The sequence below is a fragment of the Equus przewalskii genome, chromosome 4 (assembly GCF_037783145.1).
Source record: "Equus przewalskii isolate Varuska chromosome 4, EquPr2, whole genome shotgun sequence".
Taxonomy (NCBI): domain Eukaryota; kingdom Metazoa; phylum Chordata; class Mammalia; order Perissodactyla; family Equidae; genus Equus; species Equus przewalskii.
In genome coordinates this window covers 37,670,725-37,695,131 of record NC_091834.1, presented here as the reverse complement: position 1 = coordinate 37,695,131, position 24,407 = coordinate 37,670,725, and the positions used below count along the sequence as shown (strand labels likewise).

General features: G+C 37.5%; 1 pseudogene; it reads left to right on the top strand.

The window, feature by feature from the left end:
* The first annotated feature begins 10,063 nt into the window (after positions 1-10,063).
* LOC103542027 (S-formylglutathione hydrolase pseudogene) lies at positions 10,064-11,268 on the top strand (annotated as a pseudogene).
* Positions 11,269-24,407: the final 13,139 nt, after the last annotated feature.

The following is a 24,407-nucleotide window of genomic DNA, read 5'->3' as shown; positions in this document are numbered from 1 at the left end:
TATTGTTTTTAATTACTGCACTTGAAGGTGGTTGATTACATATGCTTCTTAGTCTTTTCCTCCTTCTCACACAATAGGTACGTAATAAATATTGAAGCAAAGAGAGAATGAAATGCAAGTAAGCAATGAGAGTGCAACCGGTTCACCCTATTCTGCCTCCGGAGGCAGAGGGAAGCGCATCTCACAAAGACAGGAGAGAAAGATTTTTACCAGTAAGGTGTAAAATGAGACATAAATGGGTGTCTGATTAGCCCAACATGCACCCAAAATTTGGGAAGGTAGAAATCAATTTCTCAAATATTCCTGGCTAAACTGAAGATTGACTTTTCACACTGTTTCTCTGTTTGAATCAAATAAAATTAATTTTTGAGTTAGTCATTCCCATAAATCATCTGCCTATAATTAAAATAACTGGTACATAGTTACTTATAAGTCAGAATAAACTCTTCCTTCATATTCAATCTGCTAGTTGTACGCTGGGAGACCATACACAAATATCTGACCTCAGTCTCATCCTGAGAAACAAGATCCTGGAGGCAGTTAGCGCAGAGCAAAGCAGCAAGATCTGATTAGCATAGCTGTTATTTTAAGGAGTCTAAATCCATTTAAGTTTGTTCCAAATGTGGGTTTCCCTTAGGAAAGACTCAGAAAATTTTGTGATTTTAAACCAAGTTGGTGAACTATGTCCCAAGGGCCAAATGTAGCCTCCTTCACCTGCTTTTATAAATAAAGCTTTATTGGAACACAATGACATCCACTTGTTCATGTGGTATCTATGTCTGCTTTCAAGCTACAAGGGCAGAGTTGAGTAGTTTCAAGAGAGACCTACAATGCTGAATATTTTTACTATTTAGTGCTTTATGGAAAAAGTTTGTCCACTTGTGCCCTAAACTATGCCCAATTCTCGTTTAAATTCTATCACATAAACCCAATCACGTCAACAATCCTCATTAAGAGCCTATGATGGGTAAGCTGGCAAACTCACCACTTCCTGCGTAATCCCAGGTAGAACCTTTCCCAGGAATATCAACCAAAAGAGTAGAAATAACAAAGCTGGCTGCTTGCACAGCCCAGAGTTTCAGGGGCGTGGCCAAGATCACAATCTTTCAAGCAGCAAATATGACCTCATGGCCCCTCTCCCATGGCTGTCAGTGTTTTGGGTAAGAGGGGACATGTGAGGTCCAGATCATGCTATGACACAGCTGACATTCTGCCTGGATAAAAAAGACTTATAAGAAACTAACACCCAGAAGATTTAAAGTTCAGAATTAGCCTTGACAACAACCTATTTAGATTTCGGCAGGGCATCTTTGTTTACAGTTATGTGAAGCCATTCCTACTTAAATTCTTCTGGTAGTATAAGTTAGTAATAAAAATATACAAGATACATAAATTACTAATTATGTGTGATATCAAGAGGGCATGCAAACATGTTTGGCCCAGTCTATCAGTAAAGGTCCGGAACTGAAAGAGGAAGATGACAAAAAGCCCAGGCACATTAAGATCAATAGGGTGATCATCGGGCACGTTTCTGCCCTCGTCCACCGCACGCATCAGTATTTAGAGCCCCAGAAAGCTTGCTTTTTGAATGATACCTTTGTTACCAGGAAATTGATTACACCTAAGCAGGATATGATCAATACTTCATTTGATATTTGTCATTGTGCTATGAAAACATTTCTCTATAATGTTTTGATTGCACATTTATGAGAAGATAAGGGCTCTTGTGAGTTCTCTCAGAAAAAAGAAACAGACGTTTAAAACTTGGCAAGTTTTCGAACAGTACGTATTCCATAAGGGTTCATGACATTTCCATGAAGCTGTCTATAACACATCACCTATCAATTTCTTTGACAATATCTACACCAAAACATCCCAAAGGTGGTCAGAGGTGAAGGCTCTGAGGTCTAATTAACCTGCAACTGTCAATTTTCAAATTTACTCCAGCCTGAGGATTCTAGGAAATTTCATATGTTCATTAATTCAACAAATATTTGTCAATTTTAAGGAATGTTAAGGATACAAAAATGAGTACGAACATGTCCTTGCCTCCAATACCTCGAATTATATTTCTGTCATAAGAGAGTGTTAGTTTGAGCTTGGTGGGCTAGAAAAGCCCTAACAAAAATTATTCAGAGCTTTTCTCTGGTAAATAAAATCTAGCCCGTCAGAAAATCATTTCCTAGGTGAAAAGGATTTTGCTAGAAGGAAAGATTTTGTATGCTGTCTTGCAATGGTTGTAGCTTTTTAAACTCATCTTCCTGTTACACTCAAGTTTTAAAATTTTAAACAGAAAAATTTTAAATCTTATTGATTTTAAGTAGTTCAGCCTATTTAATGTAAGAGTTTAACACTATTTTTTAAAAAGAATATGGAGCTGTTAATGACCTTTGATAATTTTGAAAGATCAAAGCTTTTAAAAATAGTAATGTTGTGTCTATTGTGTTATTTAAAGATAAAAAGTGAAAAGCAAAATTCTACAGCCCCTAAATGCAATTGGATCTTGGAACAGAAAAAGGTCATTAGTGAAATAACTAAGGAAATTTGAATGAAGTCTGTAGTTTAATTAATAGCATTGTACCAATGTTAATTTCTTAGTTTTAATAAACATACCATGGTTATATAAAACATTAACATTGGGGAGGCTGGATGGCAGAGTATATGGGAACTCTTGGTTCTATTTTTGCAACTCCTTGGTAAATCTAAAATTATTTTAAAACAAAACTACTAAAGAATAATGCATGTCCCAAGTCATAGTTCAAAGCTATTTAGCTTTTCTCACATCTTAGTATAGATGTAAGAGAACTCAAATAGGAGCATCTGAAATTGGCTAAATAGATAAGGCATTATCAGGACTTATTTTTTCCTAAGTAAGAGTACAGAAATGTGGACTTCCAGTGGCTCTTTCAAATGTGAAATGTACCACTCTGCTATGAGATTTGGAGGCAAAAGCATATAATTCTCGGTGAAAGTAGAACTGGCAGGATCTTAGGTTTATTCCAGTGCTTCTCAATTTATCCATCAATATATCCCTTATGGCCAGAGAGTTAAGGTGCACTCCAGAGCATGTGGAGGTTTGCCAGAAGCAACACACCTATGGGTAGAAACTATCTAGACAGTCTCAGGTTTAACTTCAAAAATTCATGTAATACTTTATGTTTGATATTATTTACTTATCAAACTGTTTCCCCAAAGTTCTTATAAAACAGTTGCTTCAAAAACAAAAACAGATGCTCTCATTACTTAAAAATATATTAGCTTTGGGGCCAGCCCCTAGTTGTTAAGTTTGCCACTCTGCTTCAGTGGCCAGGTTTTGTTCCTGGGCTTGGACCTACACCACTTGTCGGTGGCCATGCTGTGGTGGCAACTCACATACGTAAGAGAGGAAGATTGGCATGGATGTTAGCTCAGGGCAAAACTTCCTCAGGAAAAGAAAAAATTAGCTGATTATACCATGTTGATCCAGCGTATCATTTAATCCTTGACACACCGCTATGAAATTTGATGAAGGGTTCGCGGAGAGGGGTGGACTGTAATCTCAGATGGATGGAGTTCCTGGCCTAATAGCATTGATGCAATTTGCTCAAGATCTCTACCACCTGAGTGAAGACCAATCACTACTGCTTGTGCATGTGAGTCTTGAGCATGTGGAATGCTACTCTCACTTTTCCAGCCACAGAATCCTTCAGTCGGGGAAGTTTTCATCCCAGATAATTCCTGAGGACTTTCCCTTTTTAAATTCCCTGCTTTTTTTGTTTGTTCTCTCATCCCCTGTCTTTTCCCCATATGGAGATAGGAAGAACCTTTTTCAATATATCAAATTCAGTCCATTTAGCAATCCAGAGGACTGGCATGCATTCTAAGTGCCTTTTCTTTCAATTTATTACTTTGATAAGACAGTTGTAACAGAGTCTGAAACACTGAATGGGAATCTGTGCCCTTCAGGGGCCCACTGCTGTCAAGCTTATAAAGCACAAGGTGAAGTGCATTCAATGGGATGACTTCAGGCAGTAAAGATCAGAGTGCAACTCTCAGGTGAGAAATTCCACCTTCAAATCCATTTACATAATGAAAGGCAGGCCAGTTTGAATTATTTAGATAATCCCCCATTTATGGATTGGATTAGCTTAATCGCTTGAGCTGACATTTATTACTCCGATACTATTTCCATAATCATTCAGGAAGTTCAAGGTTTGCCTGTTTTTCTCTTTATTTTCAGTTGATGACCAAAATCAGTATGGTAAAAACTGTTTTACCTCGTATTTTATCAATTAATTAGAACTGCAAAACAATGTATACTGATGTAAATTTTAATTAGTCTGAGGAACTAAAAACCATAAATATTAAATTGCATATCCATGTTCTAAAAATTGGAATGGGAAATTTAACACCCTATGTTTCTGTATATGGTTAATTTTGTAACCACAGCTCCAAAAGGCATGTTTTTTTCTTTTTTCCTTAGGGAGGCAATAAAAAAAAATCAAGTCAGCCTGTCTGAAAAAAAAAAAAAAACCTAAGAGTTTTAGCCAATTCTAACCAGTTCCTGGATAAGTCTGGGAATAACACCAAATCTGATCCTCATATCTCAAGCTTCCAAGAAACTTTATACAGATGCATTCAGTAGGGGCATGTTAATAAAAGTCATGAAAGAGGTGTTGGTAATGTGGCAGTATGACATTTTAGAATTGTCATTTATCTCCTCTTTTGTCACAAAGTAAGAGTGGTTCCTCTATTTTTCCTCTGTGCTCTTTTGAATTCACTTCTAAACATCTTTTAGAAATTGGAAAATGTGTTTGCGAAGTTTATAATTTACTTGTTTTCATGGGTTATAAGTTTAAACTAGAATTGTCTTTCCTACATGATATTATTCTAATCCTAGCACATAGTTGAAAGGAAATTGCTGGATTTACCTATCCCCAGTATTCACAGAATATTAATGCATTGGATTTTTCTCCTCTGTGTTTCTCTTGAGTTCTTAGGAAAAGCAATACGAATTTTAAGCAGACCTCATCATAGAGGAGGTATGAAAAATTTTCAACATTTTATGCTATTTGGTAGAGTTTATTCTTTTGCCTGGTATAATATCTAAAATTGCATTTGGAAGACATAAACTCACAACAAAAATCTCTCACTTTGATTTTTAATAGTCATGCTACAAAAGGCAACAGTGTACCTTCTGGAAGCTGAAGGTGGGAAAAATTATTCCAGTGACAGAAAATTGAAGCTAAACCATAAGACATCAACCTTGATTTTGTAGTCCAGACATTCCTTCTCCCCTCTGCCACCCAAATATCCCTCATTATATTAGTCAGGGTTCTCCAGAAAACACAGAACATTATACACACATACGGAGGGAGAGAGAATAAGAAAATGGCTCACATGCTTATGGAGTCTGAGAAGTCCCAAGATCTGCAGGTGGCAAGCTGGAGACTCAAGAGATCCAGTGAACCAGGAGAGCTGAAGGCAGGAGAAGTGGATGTCCCAGCTCAAAGACAGTCAAGCAGAGGGAACGAATTCTCCCTTACTCTGCTTTTTGTTCTATTTAGGCCTTCAACAGATTGGATGAGGCCCACCCACATTGAGGAAGGCAATCTGCTTCACTCAGTCTAGGGAGTCAAATATTAATCTCATCCAGAAACAGCCTCACAGACAGACCCAGAATAATGTTTAATCAGATATCTGGGCACCACATGGTCCAGTCAATTTGACTTATAAAATTAACCATCACACTAATCAAATCATGATAGGGTGTTGTCATCGGATAGCTTACAAGCTACCTTGGTATTCAGACTCAGAAGAGTTCTAATAGGAGGCAATTTGTACGTCAAATTGTAGCATCTGTAATTTCTATTGTGTGGCGTACTTCCCTTCTCCCATACTCTGATTCTTTGGAAAACACTCATTGTATGTTTCTGATGGGATATGAGTCATGCTTCAGCAATCCCAGTATGCCATTCCCTGGACACACTGAGTAGAAAGAGACAGCACATGATGCAAGCAGGGCCAATGGGATTGATACACAGCTCTGGGGAAGGGTGTTGTCAAACTAGGATGGTGTGAAGTTGTGGTTGCAAGTGGCCATCTCCAGCCACATGGAGGAAGCTGTCTGTAACAAAAAGTAACGAGACCATCATGCAGAGAGGAAGAGACAAACAGAAACATGATGCGGAGGGTAGGAGAGACTGTTAAAGGGAAGATTTGAAACTCTAGATCCAGTTGTGCCTGAAGTTTTCATTCCTGGACTTTCTGTTTGTTCATTTGGATTCTAACCAAGAGAGCTCTAATACAAACTACGCTCCTATGTTAAATAATCGTTCTTTTTATTGATGGTCCTACCTGGATACTGAAGAGTGTCTGTTATTTGGGTATATTGTCCTCGTTGACCAAGTGTACAGCTTTGCGGAGGGATCATTAGAGCCGTGAAAGAGGATTAGGATACTTCACCTTCTAGCTGAACCATCCTGGAGAACAGTGGGAAGGCAATGTTAGGACAGATGACCCTCCTGAGAGTAAGTCATAGGATCGTAGGAAGGCTAAGTCTGTAACTAACTTTGCCTGAATTATAGACATTTAAAAGCCGTAAGTCAATGGATACTACATTCAAACTACAAGAGGAATGACACAGGATCATTCCATGCCAAGTAGCAGTTCTAGGACACAAAATACTAACTAGATTTCCAGTAAGGCTCTTCCCTACAAGAGCTCTAAAAGAGCAACACAGATCCTCTTCAAAGTGTGATGAGAGATAAAACGCAAAATATGATCAGAGGCAAAAAAACCCTCAGGCACTGTCAAGACGCCCTGTGAACATAGGCCTCTGCTAACCTCTGACAAATCAGTGAACCTGTGATTTCACGGATATTTACTACATGAGAGCTGAGGCTGCATGTTTAGCAAGCAAAGCTGTTTTGATAGTTCTTTTGCTAATTAAGAATGAAAATAGGGGTTCTGAAAGGCATAGAATGGCATCTGGGTCCCAGGGATGGGTCACTGCCTCTTGCCTCCTGCCCCCTGCCCCACATACCCTGCATCACAGCATGGCCTTCCATTCCAGCACATCTTTCCCAATGTCCTAATGTAACATCACAAGACACAATGTCCTGTGAATGGGGGATGGGTTGGATTATACTTGTCAGAAATTTAACAGAACAAGAAACCAGAAAAAACATAAAAATAGCTGTATAATCTGGAGGGGGAAAGTCATATTCTATTCTGTCCTGGCAGAAAAACTGAAAAATATTCTCAAGATAGAAATTAAAGATAAAGGAAAATGAGGAATCTCACTTCATGGAGTGACCAACTTCTCATTACAGATTATGCCCTGTCTCATCCTTTTCAAATTTGTCCATGTCCCTGCCCAGAAGGTCCCTGCGTAGCCACAGTAAGGAAGTCAAAGCTTTTCTATCCTCTAGGCAATCCAAGTTAGTATAATATACTGACACAAAAAGGGACATTATTATAAGTCAGATTTTGGCCCCAAATTTTTTTCTCTCATTCACATATTTTCTTGGATCCTCTGGATCCACAGAATAACTAACCAAAACGCTGAGTCTCTCAGCCTTATCTTTCAAACAGAACTAGCAAAATGAGCAATAATAATCCCACCTTCTACCTGTTCATTGCAGCTCAGCTCCCTGTATAAAGATCGGTCCCATGTTGAACAGCTGCCTTCTCCCATGAGCTCTTCAGACACAGTGCCAAACTATGGCATTCACTCTTTCCAGTGAGGTCCCTCAGCAAAACCACAGGCCCTTACCACCCATAAAATCTACTAGACTATGGCATTGAAGGAATGCTTTTTTAGGGATTCACTACAAGTGATTTTAGGGGAGATTTCTTCTGAAAACAGGAGGGCTTAGCTCCAAAAGACTTTGCCTTCCTTTTTGTAAACCTTCTCAGAATTTTCCTGTGGAAATAATCCATATAGATTTAATGTTCTCAGCATTTACTCATATTTGTGGATTTCCTTCCAACACCCACACACGTTTCCCACATCCTGCTTCTCTTGAGAAGTAGAATACTCTAGGTCTGCTCAGTGTGGAGCATAATGGAATAATTGTTTCACAGTTGCCACAAACTCTGCTTTCAAGTGAGTCCTCCAGACTCTACCTCTCAACCGTGTAGTACTTTCTGCTCTCCTGTGGTCCAACCAGACTCTGAGATTCTTGCCGTCTTTTTACACAGCCGGGTGTCCAGGCGCTGGCCTCTACCATGTATGGCTCTTCTTTCTCCTTTCTTGTACTTTCCGATTGCTTCTTATGCTGTGTGTTCTGATCATTTGCCAGCTTATCACGCTTGGTTGAATTCTAAGCCTCTCCAGAGTGAAACCAATGGACATGATCTGTCTTTTATCACAGAAGATAAATTATTTTTGCCTTAGCGTCAAATGTCTTAAATCAATAGCTACTTCAGAAACCCAAAGGGATAGAGGTAAAAACCTAAGCCAAAACCAACCAAACAACCAACAAAAAACCCAGAAACACTGTTACGAATAGCAATGCAAGGATCAAAATGTTGACCCTTTCTTATATTCCCCATATATTTGAATCCAGTTTGTTTTCTTTCAAAAAGTGGTGGAGCTTTTCACACTTAGTGGAATTTAATTCTAAGCTATTACAGTCACTGTTACCAAACATTGTAAATCCTGCTTTATGGCTTATATACATTATTTCATTTGATATTCATAACTACTTACACAGACCCAAGACAAATATTCCTTTGTTCAACAAAATATGCACTGATAACTCCTGATAGGCCAGAAGAAGGGACAGTGATAAAAGGCCAACAATTTGTGATGCTCTATGGAAAACAGATCATAGGGTGCAAGAGGGGCTATGGGTAGAAGTTAGAAAGCTGTTATGGTGTAGCTGTGAAATGATTGTGGGGTGGTATTAGCAGTAGTGGTGGAGGAAGAGAGGAGAGGCAGATTTGAGAGATATTTAGGATGTAAAATCAATAGTCTATGTTAATGGATTGGATTTGGGGTTTGGGCAGGATATAATTTCCAAAATGTGAGGTGTCAAAGAACTCCTAGGTTTCTGGATGTGTTAACCGGATGGATGAAATTAGAAATTAGAAATCATGAAATTAAAAAACAGTGGAAGAGAACATGTAGGGGAAGTAGATCATGAATTTGGTTTTAGACAATTGAGTTTGAGGCACACCCGAATTATCCCAGAGGAGATATCAGGTAGGCAGTTAGATATACAGGTCTGGAAGACAGAGGAGTGGTCTGTGCTGGAAAAACAAACACAGGAGCTGTCAGTGTATAGCTGTTGACATCACGAAAATAATTGTGGTCATCTAGTGTGAAGCTGTAGAATGATGAGTCCCTCGGAAAGTGTTTCCAGGAGGAGAAAGTATCAAAAGAGACTGAGGAGAAATGACCATAGAGCTAGCAGGCATCTGGGGAGATTACAAAAAAACAGACACTATAAATATAAAAGAAGAAAGGAAAATGTGGCTAATGATACTGAGAAGTCACATAAGACCTTTTTATATTTATGGACTTGGACTTAAACACTGTTTTTTTGTGACATAAGTTTCAGAAATCTAGAAGGGACAGATGAAGAGTGGAGTGGCTCAAGTACCAACACGCCAGGCAACTTCCAAGTGCTTTACAGACATAGTCTTATTAATCCTCACAGTTCCTCTTACAGATGAAGAAACTAAAGTTCAGAGAAGACAGACGAACTGACCTGCCCAAGCTCATGCAATTCTGTGCGGCAGCAGAGCTAGAACTCAACACCCGATGTTAAGGATATCTGCTTGAGTTTTGTTGTTGATGATTTTTTTTTTAACTAAAGATGAAATGGTTCTTTCCAAACACGAAAGTGGAATAAATTTACACGTCGCTTTTGAAATATTCAAAACAAGGAAATGAAGCACCATAGTCTTTATTTTAAGATGTCCTGTTTCATTTTATCAATACATGAATGTATTCTTAAAAGATTATTATACAAGTGTTCTCTTTCTGCCGCGGCTGTCGAGAGTAACCCTAACACTGCAACTGATCAGCATAGGCTGGAACATTTCGCTGAGAAGAGCACCACAGTGGAGAAGAATGGCATTGAAACAGATTTCCAGCGACAAGTGCTTTGGGGGATTGCAGAAAGTTTTTGGACATGACAGTGTTGAACTGAAGTGCAAATGAAATTTGCAGTCTATTTACCACCAAAGGCAGAAACTGGAAAATGCCCTGCATTATACTGGCTGTCTGGTTTAACTTGCACAGAGCAAAATTTTATATCAAAATCTGGTTATCATCAGGCTGCCTCAGAACATGGCCTTGTTATCATTGCTTCAGATACCAGCCCTTGTGGCTGCAATATTAAAGGAGAAGATGAGAGCTGGGACTTTGACACTGGTGCTGGGTTTTATGTGGATGCCACTGAAGATCCTTGGGAAACTAACTATAGGATGTACTCTTATGTAACAGAGGAGCTTCCCCAACTCATAAACGCCAATTTTCCAGTGGACCCCCAAAGGATGTCTATTTTTGGCCACTCCCTGGGAGGCCATGAGGCTGTGATTTGTGCTTTGAAGAATCCTGGAAAATACAAATCTGTGTTGGCATTTGCTCCAATTTGCAACCCAGTGCTCTGTGCTTGGGGCAAAAAAGCCTTTAGTGGATATTTGGGAACAGATCAAAACAAATTGAAGGCTTATGATGCTACCCATCTTGTGAAGGCCTATCCAGATTCTCAGCTGGACATACTAATTGATCAAGGAAAAGAGGACCAGTTTCTTTCAGATGGACAGTTACTACCTGGTAACTTCATAGCTGCCTGTACAGAAAAACTCCCTGTTGTTTTTAGATTACAAGAGGGTTATGATCACAGCAACTACTTCATCGAAACCTTTATTGCTGACCACATCAGACGTCATGCAAAGTACCTGAACTCATGAAAACATCAGATACCAGAGTCTTTTCGAGATTATAAAATTGTAATAAACATAATTGCAGGGGGAAAAGATTTCAAAACATTAGATTTCATAATGCTAAAAATGCTTCATTCAGCAGTTGAATCATCTTCTGATATATGAAACCTGATTCTGATTTAAAAAGTTATTTTACCGGTGTTCATAAAATATTTAATACTTCACAGCTTTTTTGAGGTCATTTGGAAATCATTGTTATATTGACCTCAGGTCAAAGAATATGAATGTAATCCCATTCAAATCATAGAACACAAACTCTGGAGCAGAGGGTTTAAAAGTAATTTAGCCTAAACTCCTCACCTTGCCAGACTTCATACTATGAAGGCATAGACTATCTCCATCGTGTTCTTCTTGTGTATATCTCTAGTGTCTAGCAACTGCTTGGCTTCTAGTAGGCATTTAATTAACTATTTCTTATTTCTTGAATAAGGAGGTAGGCTCAGGAAGGTTAAGTGAATTCCCCATCAATATATGGTAAATATAGTTGTTTGTGGGACAGCTAAGATTAGAAGCCAGATCTCTTAAACCCAATCCAGTGATGTTTCTCTTCTTATCTACTTGGGTCTTATATATTGAGCCAAATAAATTTGTGGACATTGTTTTATGAGCATCTCTCAAGAGACAAGAATTAAAAATTAAATAATAAGATTCAATCTGATTATAGCTAGATAAGAAAACCTTTCATATGTTACTATAAACAAAGATTTTTTTCCTTTAGTTACGCACAGAAATTTAGCTCGATGACCACGCCAAGAAGAGTAACCATTACAAAAGTAATCATTACAAGAAAGAAATTTGTAAATACCAAACTGTGTTCCTTTAAGAACATAATTGACCAACTTTTGAAACATAAATAAAATCTGGTTTAAAAAAAAAGATTATTATAAAAGCACCTGCACCCTGCCCCATCCTCACCCCATTTCTACTCTGCAATCACTTTGAACCTTTTCAGCTGTGTGGTTGCTCCTGGTTATGTTGGATTTATTTTCATATTTCCAAATAATATGCTTATATTACTGTTTCTGAATTTTTTGGATACTAACCGTGCACTTCCTGTTAGAGTAGATATAGCCCAATTACACACACATACCCCCCCTTCTCTTCCTAGCCAATATAATTATATCATGATTTCAGTTATAGGAAATCATGTTATACATTAATGTAACTTTGTAAATATTGTTCAGAGACAGATGTTGCATTATGTTTATATTTTTTCTTGAGTTAATAATTGCCTTGTTTTAACTTGCATGCTTTTTTGTACAGGTATTCTTAATTTTCCACCCTAATTACTTCCTTAGAGTCACCATGAGCCAATAACTAGTTGTTTCAAATGCTCCAATTTGTTACTTAAGCCCTCCCATTTCCCAGAATTTTCATGCCTACTTATGTTTTTACTCTCCCTCCATCCATTTTCTGTCTTCCGGTTTCCTCTGGAGGTTCGCTCTTCTCGTAGGCTCTGGCCCCATCCTCTTTCAGAGGAACCTATTCTAGGGGATAGAAAGCAGCCTGATACCTGTCCCAGGTCACAGAGACTGAGTGCTGGAACCCTTGACCATGAAATATTAGATCTTGCTCCCTGAAGAAGGCAGGTGAATAAAGGACAGAGAGATCCAATCTGCACCCTGAAATCAGCCTAAGAGGCCAACATGTGTCACTGTGTGTGTTGGGAAGTTGCCTCATCAGTCTCATAAGCACTGGCATATTGATTTAAGACAATGACTTTCCATGAGGACCCTCCCTCCAAAGACTGGTGCCACAGTCATTCTCAGTCACAAAAACATTCTGAAGTGAAGGCTGATTTCAAAACAATCTACAAACTCTATACATTATTAATCTCACATTAAACTAAAACATTTCTTAAAATGTAATTTATGTTCAGTAAGTTGTTTTTCCCGGTTGTTAAAGCACATTATTAAATATTTTATAGGCAATTACTGTCACTATGTCAGAAATACAATAACATCAGGGATTTTTATATTCATTCTGAGGAAAATAATTATGCACTAGATTGTAGAGCAAAGCAAACTGGTTTACAGTCACTATTTATTTTTGAAAGGACTATTGTTGTTTTAGAAAAAATCAGGCAATCCTAAATATGTACAATTGAAAACTAGACTCTTAAATATATTAATTGTATTGCTCAAGACACCTGCCACTTGCTAAAATATAGATCTAAGCTGGATTTTATAAAGGGCCATATTATCTTGCTCTAAAGACAATGACAGCCTCTGGTTAAGAATGGCACATAGACCACAAAGCAGTAAGTGATGACTCTTGACATTTTGAGATCTCTACTGGTCAAATTCCACTGACAAAAATTCCCGGGCCTACCCATTCGCTAGGTCAGTTATTCTCAAAGTAAGGTCCTATCACCATCAGCAGCAAAATCACTTAAGAATTTGCTGGAAATGCAAATTCTTAGGCCCCACGCCAAACCCACTAAGTCAGAAATTCTGTCAGTGGGGCCTAAAGCAATCTGACCTAACGTGGTCGTTCTCAAACGCTTGTGTGCATCAGATTCACCTGGACGCCCATTGCTGGGGTGAGCTGTAATTCAGCAGTTCCAGGTGATGCTGATGCTGCTAGGCAGGCCATTACACTTTGAGAACCAATGACCTAGAAAAATGAAACACCATGTGAACTAAATGGGTTACTAAATGGAACGTGACTATCTTTGTTCTATGATTTTCTTGGGGGGAATTTATCTGGTTTCCTTTTCTGGATGTATGTGTATGTAGGGAAGAAAAGGGGAGAGTCAATCCCTGAACACACGTTTATTGGCATCTACTCCATGGCAGGCAAGAGAAAGACAAGGACCATACCCTTGGAGTTTACTTAACAGAAGGAGAAAACAATAAACAATTTTAGTTATGGTTGTTTTACAAGATTTAAAGTGCTAGGGAAAAAAAGTGCTGCAGTAAAAAAAATGTATCTAAGAGGGGAACCTGACTTTCTGTGGAAATCAGGTAGTGATTTTCAGCTTGCAATCTGAAGGGTGATGCATTAGTTTTCTATTGCTGCCGTAACAAATTACACAAACGCAGTGGCTTCAACAACACAAATGTGTGGTCTTACAATTCTGCAGGAAAAATCCGACGCTGATTCCACAGGATAAAATCAAAGCATCAGCAGGGCTCTATTCTTCCTTGGACTCTCTAAGAGAGAATCTGTTTTCTGGACCTTTCCGGTTTCCAGAGGCTGCTCTCATCCTTGGCTCATGGTCCCCTTCCTCCATCAGTGCCAGCAACACTGTATCTCTCTATGCCCTCCATCAGAGTCACATCATCCTCTGACTGACTCTCCTCTTCTTCCGCCCTCTTCCACTCTTGAGGACATTTCTGATTACATTGGGCCCACCTGGATAAGCCAGGCTTATTAAAATCAGCTGATTAGCAACTGTAAGTATCTGCAACCTGATTACCCCTTAGCATGTCCACATTCATAGGTTCTGGAGATTAGGACACTGACATATTTAATAGATAGCATTCTGCTTACTGTAGATGATGTGAATTTAGCAGAGTTAAAAGAAGAGAAAGAACATTCTGAACACGTGTGGTTCCATAAACACTGTATGTGGAGAACAGGGAATGACAGGAGCCTGACATTTAAAAAGGTGAACAAACTCCAATGTGACCTGAATGAGAAGGTGAGAGACAATACAGTAACAGAGGAGGATGGTGATTAGGAGGTAGGGTCCCCAGAAGAAACACATTTGCAAACAAATTAATTAAAAATATGATTTTGGCAAAGGAGATGAACAAAAGCAAAACTAAGTCACCAGAAATATGGTAGAGTCATACGAAAGCAAATGTTTCCCAAAACTTTTATCCAAGTAAGGTGCAGACATATCCAACCCTCCATTTTAAAGTGAATGTTTTGCTTTGTAGTAATGATTCCTGTGTTTCTGGGAGTGCTTAAACTTATACTTGGGTTTCCAAGATTTCTGCCAGAAATATCTACAGAAGAAAGGTCTGTTCTTGAAAGCTACATAACAGATAGAGAACTTTTAGTAGGAGAAAGAAAGGTTTCCATGTTATCTTTCTTACCCATGCAAACTAGTGTTTATCTCTATTTGATATGATAATAATTATTAAAGGATAATTTATCGTTATTAGCAAATGTTACTTGGAATTTGCAGTGCAGAAATATTACTTTCTTTCTGGTATGTAAAATGTCCTGAGAGACACTCAGGAAGATCATTAGTACATAAGATAATTCGTCTGTTTCACTCTTGGGAAGGCCCCTGGAAACGACTACTGCTCTGAGTCTAAATGCAGATCTCTCTGCTGAAGCAGCCTGAAACTCCCTACGTTACCTGCAAAGTTATCCATGTAAGTCCATTTCCCGTGTTCTTTGTTGGGGGAAAAGGAGATTGTGGCTTTAATCAAAGAATTATCTGACTTAAAAAAGAATGAGATTTTCCGGGCAGTGAAACTATCCTGTGTGACGCTATAATGGCAGAAGCAGATGATTATACATTTGTCCAACCTGTAGAATGTACCTCACCAAGAGTGAGCCCTAATCTAATTATAGATGTTAGGTGATGACAGGTTCAAAGAGACATGAAAATGAAAGCAGGAATACCCTCATGACTGAAAATCACTGTTCACATTTTGATAAATATCTTTCCAGATTCTTTCTGTCTCTAAACACACATGTGTACACACAGACACACAATGCATATATATAAAGTATATATTTATATATGAATGAATAATTTTCATAAAAAAGAATAATACTCAAAATGTGTTATAAACATATAATTTTGTGATACTAGGACAATTTATATAATGGTTAATCTCATTGATATTCTTTTTCTTTTGGTTTTTTTTATAATGATGAAATGAACATTATGGTGCTTACATCCTTTTACACTCATTTTCTCCTTGGGAAGAGTATCAGGGTGTTATTTCTGCCTCAAAGCATATAATCAATCACTTAAAATTTTGATGAATATTGCCCAACTGTTCGTCATACAGGTTTTATTGATTTACATTTCCATCAACAGTACATTTCTCTCATCAGTCAGCCCTAGACACTTTCATTTGAAATTTCTTTTGCTAATCTTGCAGGCTATATATTATGCCCCATTGTTAATAGATGATATTAAAATCAGTAGTTAATTTGAACATCAGTAATTAGTCTGAACACTATTATTAATTTATAATACGTTCTTTAGAGAATGGCTTTTATCCTAATATTTGTTGAAATATTTCTCTTATTTATTGAATTTTAAAACATTTCAGATTAGAATTTATATATTTTGGCAATATATATTTTCAGTTTATAATTTTTAACCTTGGGTATTATCTAGTATACACTAAATTATTGTAACAACTAGACCCCTGAATTTATAATGGCCCAATTCAATGAAGTAGTTTTGAGGAAGATTAGCCCTGAGCTAACATCTGCTGCCAATCCTCCGGTTTTTTTTTTTTTTTTTTTTTGCTGAGGAAGACTGGCCCTGAGCTAACATCCATGCCCATCTTCCTCTACTTTATATGTTGGACACCTACCACAGCATGGCTTACCAAGCAGTGCTATGCCCGCACCCAGGACCCGGGATCCGAACCAGCGAACCCCTGGCTGCTGAAGCAGAACGTGTGCACTTAACTGCTGCACCACCTGGCCGGCCCCTCAATGAAGTAGTTTTGAGGCCCAGATACCTTTGCTCTTGTAACTTTACTTTCTACTCCCACTTTATCATCATCTACATCCAGCTGGAAGTGGGAAGAGTTTACATACAGCATGGAGGAATCAGGCCTGCCTTTTATAAGCCTTGGCCCAGAAGTTAACATACATTACTTTCACTCATAGTTCACTGGCTATACCTAGTAGTAAATGGGACAGGGAAATTTACTCCCTGGCTGGGTTGTTACTTCCCATCTACAACTGTCTACTATAGAAAGGATGAACAAAATTCAGGGGACAGGTACATTTTCTGACATAAGTTGTTTGAGATGTTTGGGCAGGCAAAGGTTTTTAAGTTTTATGAAGTTAAATCCATCATTCTTTTTCCTTGCAAAATACTTTTTGATTCACTGGCTGAGGGGCACGGAGACTGAGCAGAAAGCAGTAGCCTAGAACTTGTAACAATCTTCTCATTAGGCTGTGGAGACAGAGATTGGAATTCAGAGCTTCCAAGGGAACCAGGACTTGCAGGACCAAGATCCCAGAAAAAAGAGACCTGCAGAGAAAAGAGCCAATCTTCTGAATATAATCTGCCCTCAATGCGTTTGCTGACCCCTAACCAGGGCAAGTGTGGTGAGAAGCTCTGAGAAACCATGCAGAAAGCAGCTTCTCAAAAGCTAAACATTTAAGCAGAGAATGTAGTGATTAGACGGTGCCAGGAAGACAGAATTTTGAGCTCACCAAGGAGGAATGACCCAGGCCCAGGAGAAATGAGAGCCTGAAGGAGCTATGCTCCAGGACTAAGGGCAGATCAAAAATAGAATAGTACAACTGGATATAACTGCCTACCAGAATAAAAGTAAATCTCTGGAAAAAAATTGTATCTGGCAATTCCACTTAAAAGCTCTCTGTATCTGTTTATGACTAGAGTGATAAACCAGTTACAGGAAACCTGGAATGATTCAATATTTCTTCCTCTCCTCCTTTCATCTTTTAGTTTTGCTTGGAACACTGAAAAAAGGCTGGCTCACTGCCTTGGAGTTGTAAGATTGTTTTTTATTAATTAAATAAACTTTTTTTCAGAGAGTACGATTTGTTTGTACTGCCATGAGTTAATCAGCCTCTGTGGGATGTTAGAAAAATGTTTTTCTTTCTTTCTTTTTATCTTTTGTGAGTCATGGAAATCCTACAATTCTGGAATAGTCGGTGGTTTGCATTTGACTTGGCTTTGGTTACAAGCTGGAATTTTTACAAATGAAGAATTTACTATTGCCATTTAAAAACAAATTGTAGAACAAGAAATTAATTTAAGTATTTAATATGAAAATATAGTCCCATTCCTTTATTTTAATGTAAATATAACTGGGGGCAAAAATACATTCTACTTCTCAGCTGTACATGCTCCATACTTGCTTTCTGTCATTAACACTAAATGTGCTAACTTCCTTGTTTTTAGATCACATTTTTTTTTTTTTTAAAGATTTTATATTTTCCTTTTTCTCCCCAAAGCCCCCCGGTACATAGTTGTGTATTCTTCGTTGTGGGTTCTTCTAGTTGTGGCATGTGGGACGCTGCCTCAGAGTGGTCTGATGAGCAGTGCCATGTCCGCGCCCAGGATTCGAACTAACGAAACACTGGGCCGCCTGCTGCGGAGTGCGCGAACTTAACCACTCGGCCACGGGGCCAGCCCCTTTAGATCACATTTTTAACTTAAAAAACTCATTTTTGTTACTCTCTGTGAATAACTTCTGTTTAAATTTTTTAGGAAACATCTAAAGAGGGAAAAGGCCAAAAACGCTAAAACTTTTTATGCTTCTAGAAGGGACTGAGCCTGCCTGTAGAAGGTGTTTTGTAGGGAAAAAAATAAACTTCTCATTATATATTAGTAAATCAACTTTATTTCTCAAGCAAAATGGATTTTTAAGAAATATAATGTGAGATTCTAGAAATGGAGGGTGAAGCAAAAATAGTATAAGTCCTTTCTACCATTGTATTGCCATCCTATCGTATTTCAGCTTGTGTGCGGCATGTTATAATTAAATTGTGTGTGTATGTGTGAGTGAGTGTGCAGAAAGCAAGGGTCTAATTTAAAATTTAGGCTCCTTAGTGGCATCAAAACAAGTTCTCTGGTCTGGAATAGAATCCACTCCCCCCAACCCCAACACACACACACAGAAATTAGAGCATCCATTCATCCAGCTAAAATTAGCTGGGCATTTATATAAACATTACAAACATGTTTAAAAGTGGACTAAATCCTATGGGACATGGGGGAGAAAACAACTACTTTTGTTCTATGTTTTTGCCTTAAGGATATTCATGAAATAGTTTTTTTTATTTTGTAGTTATTTGAAACATTTCATAATTGGTCCTAAAAGAACTTAGACTCACCATAAAGTAGAGAAAATAGATACATTTTAAACGCTGGATTTCTGATATTTGGATTTTAAAAGTTAAGCCTAGTTTGCTAACTTCATTCTGATACAAAAATAACAGAACTATTTCAGAAACTTGTGGTGGATCAGTTTCAGAATAGTTTCATTTTATCTGTACAGATTTCAATTTTATGACTATTTTACTTTTCAAGTGTATACTAGATTTGCTCTGTCTTCATACTAACTTATTCTATTTTAATTTTTAATGAGACTCTCATCTGTTTACCTAAATCTTCGATGCTTCAGGCCCATGCATATTTCAAAGTAGAGCTCATTTTGTGCTTTAAAAGCATTGAACAGACCAGAAAATGCAACATTCTTTATACTGAGATGGCAAATGATGAATTTTTGTTTTTTCAATAAAAACAATTCAAATTTTATGAAGTGGCATTACATATACCCTACAATTCAATTAAGAGTTAATAGAGATGTTAAGAAATAAGACCAATGTTGGAAAACAAAGAGAAAAAAGATAATATAAGTAGACCCACAGGTGATTCAGATATCGAACTCATACATTAATAATCCATAATGAATATTTTCAAGAAAATAGGTGAAATATCACCAGAACCCAATGGCTTCACCAATGAATTCTTTCAAATGGTAAAGAATTAGCCCAACATAACTTTGATTCTAAAACCTGACAAGCCATTAGAAGAAAGGAAAATTATAGGCAAATTTTTCTCATGAATAAAGATATCTAAACCTTTCACAAATATCAAATCAATGTAAATAGTATATAAAAATAATACTAATACTATCATGATCAAATTGAGTTTATTCTGGGATTGCAGAGTTGGTTTAACATTTGAAAACAGTTAATTCACCACATAAAATAAGATTTTAAAAGTTGATCATCTCAATAGATTCAGAGAAAAGAATTTGATAAAATCCCGCAGCCATTAATGATTAAAAAAAAAAAAAACCCTCTTGGCAAACTAAGAATATAAACTTCTTTGTCTGACAAAGTTTTATAAAAAGTATCTAAGAAAACATTATACTTGATTTTATAATACTGAAAGCTTTCACCTTGATTTTGGAAATAAGTTCACCACTGTTCAACAAGTCCTAGCCAGTACAGTAAAGATAAAAAAAAAAAAAAACAGGAAAAGAAATAAGAAGACTAGGGATTGTAGATGAAGAAATAAAACTGTCCACTTTTTCTAGACAACTTTGCTTGAATCAGTGAATAATCTATAAAAATTTACATTAATTTCATTTTTATATACCAGCGACAGTTGGAAAATGAAATTCTTAAGAAAGATATCATTTATAATAACGTCAAAAATATCGTTACATAGGGATACATCTAGCAAACATTTTGTAAGATTTCTACACAAACTATAGAATATTATTGTGAGAAACTGAGGAAACCCAACATAATTAGAGAAATACATAGTATTTAAGAATTGGAAAGCTCCATGTTGCAAAGATATCATTGCACCCCTAATGCAATATCTGTCAAAACACCAATAGGATTTTTAAAGTGAAACTTGACAAATTGTTTCTAAAAGTTATATGGAAATGAAAAGGGGGCTAGTTATGACATTCTTGAAGAAAAAGAGCATTGTAAGAGGACTTGTTCTACTGAATATTAAGTCTTATCATAAAGCTATTTAAGACAGTGTGTTGCTGGTGCAAGGATACAAGAATAGACCAATGGATTAAGTAGAGAGCTTATGGAAAGGTAACAGATATAGAGGTATTGATTTATGAGAAAGGATTAGGGGAAAGGACAGTATTTCCAATAATAATGATAATGGAAAAATTGGGAAAAATGCAGGAAAAAAATGCCACTTTGTTCCTATCTCATACCATACACAAAATTAATTACAGTTAATGTATAGATATAAATGTGAATGACAGAGCACTAATAATTCAGAGTGCTGGAAAGATTCAGATATCTACTACATTGTTCCTCAAAAGTGTGACTAGTGAAGATTATAAACAGCCACCACGTGTGGGGTATCACCAGCTAGATGACTTCAGGGAAGCTAAAACTCAACTCTTCACACCTCCCCCCAGTAAATCATAGAGAATTCATTAAATGCCATTAAATACTGAGGAGATAAGATTAGAAATCTGGAAATTTTCATCCAGTGTACTTGAGGGGAGTGGACCTGAAAGCAAGAAAGTTCAAAAGTCCAGCAAGATCTGAGGTTTTTTTGAAATGTATAATAATATTTTTAGTTTTAGAATGGAAATAAAGGGGCAAATCAAAAAGATCTTTCAAAAGGGCTTGGCAGCTGGGTTGATATTCTGGACAAAGAGGGGAAAAGTCAAAATGACCCAGAGGTTTTGAGCCCTAATGATATCATTAACAAGGATAGAAAATCAGGAAGGCAAGCTGCTTTGGGAGAGAGAATTATTGTGTTTGAGATGATGGTGGCATATCCAAACAGAAATACTAAAAAAATGGTAGAAATAAGTCATTGGAAGCAAAGAAAGGGCCAGGCCTAGAGTGATGGTGTATGATGTCAGTAGTGTCTGTGGATGCACATAGCCGCTCACTGTCTGTCCCAATTCTCTCACATCCATTCATAGAGTTACAATTGTGCTGTCATCTGCATAAGCAGATCACTGGGCTGGTTTTGGAACAGAGGGGAAAGGACAAGTGCTGATATTAACAGAGACTGACAACTGCTGAGGGCTGCCTGTGAGTAATTCTTAAATCACACAGAATTTTGAGCAAAATTTTGAACTAACCTTGTCTTAGGATCTTCTAGATAAAGAGGTGTTTCAATAGACTCTGGCAAGCCACTCTATTGTTTCACTAGCATTATAATCTGTTAGGCACTTTCTTTCTTAGTGAAGTTAACTCTCACTCACTAGAATATTAGTAGGGTATGATGCCACACCTCAGGACCAATTGACTTAACTTCGTCAGTTGGGCTAAAGGAGGACACCAATCATCTGGTCTAGAAGAAAATCCTCTTCATAACTCCTCTTTTCCTATTCTCTCTAGTGCAGGCATAAGGCACCAGATAAATATTCACAGCCATGCATGATGGATGTCATTGGCCACCATCCCTCTAATGGATTGCACCTGGATGCAAAAAAAAAAGTCATTCTTTAATGGAATGAAGTTTTAAATGATCCAGATTTCAGAGGAGTGCATAATCATGAATATTTATAGAAAACATTATCATTTAAAAACATTTTTTTCTCTTTTCAAAGCTTTCTAATTGAGCTATAAAAATTCATGCTAGCCTAGAATTAGGCACACATGCTAAGTGCCCAAAGAGCCGCATTAACGCTGTAATAAAGCTTGGGGGGATGGGACTGTGGGGAAAATTCTCTATCCCCCACTCCTAGGAAATCAATTTTCTAATTTTCTCTGTAAGAAGTCTTATTTCTGTATAACTCCTTGCTAATAGTCACTGATCAAAGCACCTTTTTGAACTTGAGGCCTATTTAAGAGAATTTTAGGGAAAAAACAAGTACTTTGGCAAGAGAAGAAATCAAATTCATAGTGTCCCATCTAGCAATAAACAGCTTTTATAGGTGTGTAGACAATGAAGCAAAGATGACATTTACTTTATAACTTCAAAGAGTGTAAATTATGACTTCATTTTTTATGCCAGAAAGTCTTCCTATAGAAAAGAACCCAAAAACTTGCTACAGAAGAATTTAAAATTAATGAAATGCTTTACTTCATTAAAATGTGGGCATTTGGTTTGATTTCAGAATTCCTGTTGATAATGAATGGGCTCCTAAAGAGGTATGAGGGAATGGGGACCGTCCCTCTGTAGACAGTCTGTGTGGAAGTCACAACCGTCTCCACCTCCACTACAGGGACTGTCAGAGAACTCAGTGTGCTTCAAACAAGATCAGGTCTTCATCCTTGCCTCCTGAGAGATGGGCTTCTAATCCCAATAAAGAAAATTCAATAACATAAAATAAACAGGAGTGAAGGTACAGGGCCAAACTCACCTGGGTTAGGAGCCTTAATCACTGCCTTTACTAACAAACCAGAACTTTCATGGCCAGTTTATGATAGAGATAAAGTCCCCAGTGATGTGAGTCAGCGCATAGCCTTTACTTTTCTAAGTGATTCCATGAAATCTGTTTATTGCTCAAAACAGAGACAGGAGCTTTTATGCAAATACTCAAACCGTACACATGCTTTAATGTACCAATAAATAATATTTTCCTCTACCCCTGCCACCACTTCTTAGAGATCTGCTGTGCCCAAAGTCCTGGAACCCCCATCACTCAGTGTCAACTGATTGGACCTGCCAGGGATGGACACCTTACTCACGTTTGACCAATCAGGTTTTCTCTTCCAGGAAGCTGGAATTGGGACACTGCCTGAGACAGATTGCTACAGGGATCAAACTGGAGAGTCAGAGATACATAGGGCTGAGGCTTTCATTCGGGGACAGTCATGGGAATCTAATCTTCAGAGAGAATAAATTAGATGAGAGATGCAGAGGGGAGACATCACATAGCCCCACAGAGACAATATTAGCTGCTTGAGGCTTTCCACAAAGAAGCTGGGCTTTATTTTGTGCGATTGGGTTCCACAATGTCTACCTTGAAATTCCCTCTCTTTCTTTCTATCATCTATATCTATCTACTTGTCTGCTTCAAACGCAAAAAACTACAAAGCTCTGCAAAAAAAACATAACATTATGCCAACTTGACTCATTGTTAACTTTAGTGTTCATTTAAAAATTATCTTGTAAGGTAATTTGTGAGTTACTCTGATTTCCAGAGTATTTCTGAGCATGAACAATTGTCAATTATTTATAGTCAATTACATGTGTTACTCTCAGCCTGAGTAACTCATGTTAAAATAAATTACAAAATCTGTTTGAAACTTTTATACATATAAAATGTTTATTTAATGCAAAATTTTTTTGCATTTTAATATTGGAATTAACATTGAATTTGAATATTTTTGAGGCAGATGAAGCCTCCAAAAATAAGAGATTCTAAGGCCTATGACACTCTTAAAACTTCCCTTAAGGTTTCAAGGGCTGCTTAGCTGGTGTGGTGTCACATGAAGAACGCCAGGCCTGAAATGACATTTGGATTGTAGCACCCATGCATAGTAGGCATTTTCCATGGAGCTGGAAGAGCCATTTGCCCCCACTCATAGGCTTTCTCATCTTTAACACAAGAGGGTTGGGTGAACTGATATTGAAAGTCCCTTCCAGTCTCCAGATAATAGATTCCACATGTTTCCACTAACTCGCTCACATATTCTGGGAAAATTTTGTTGATTTTTGAATTATTTGTCCAAAAGCAGTACGTCCTAAACTCTACTTAGAGCCTGATCACTATCTCTGTGAGAAGAATTTGACTCTTCGCAAGAGAAACAGTTGAGATAAATAAAATTTAGTCCTGTTTCACTAGATATGATAATGATTAATGAGCTTTGACGATTACCATAGA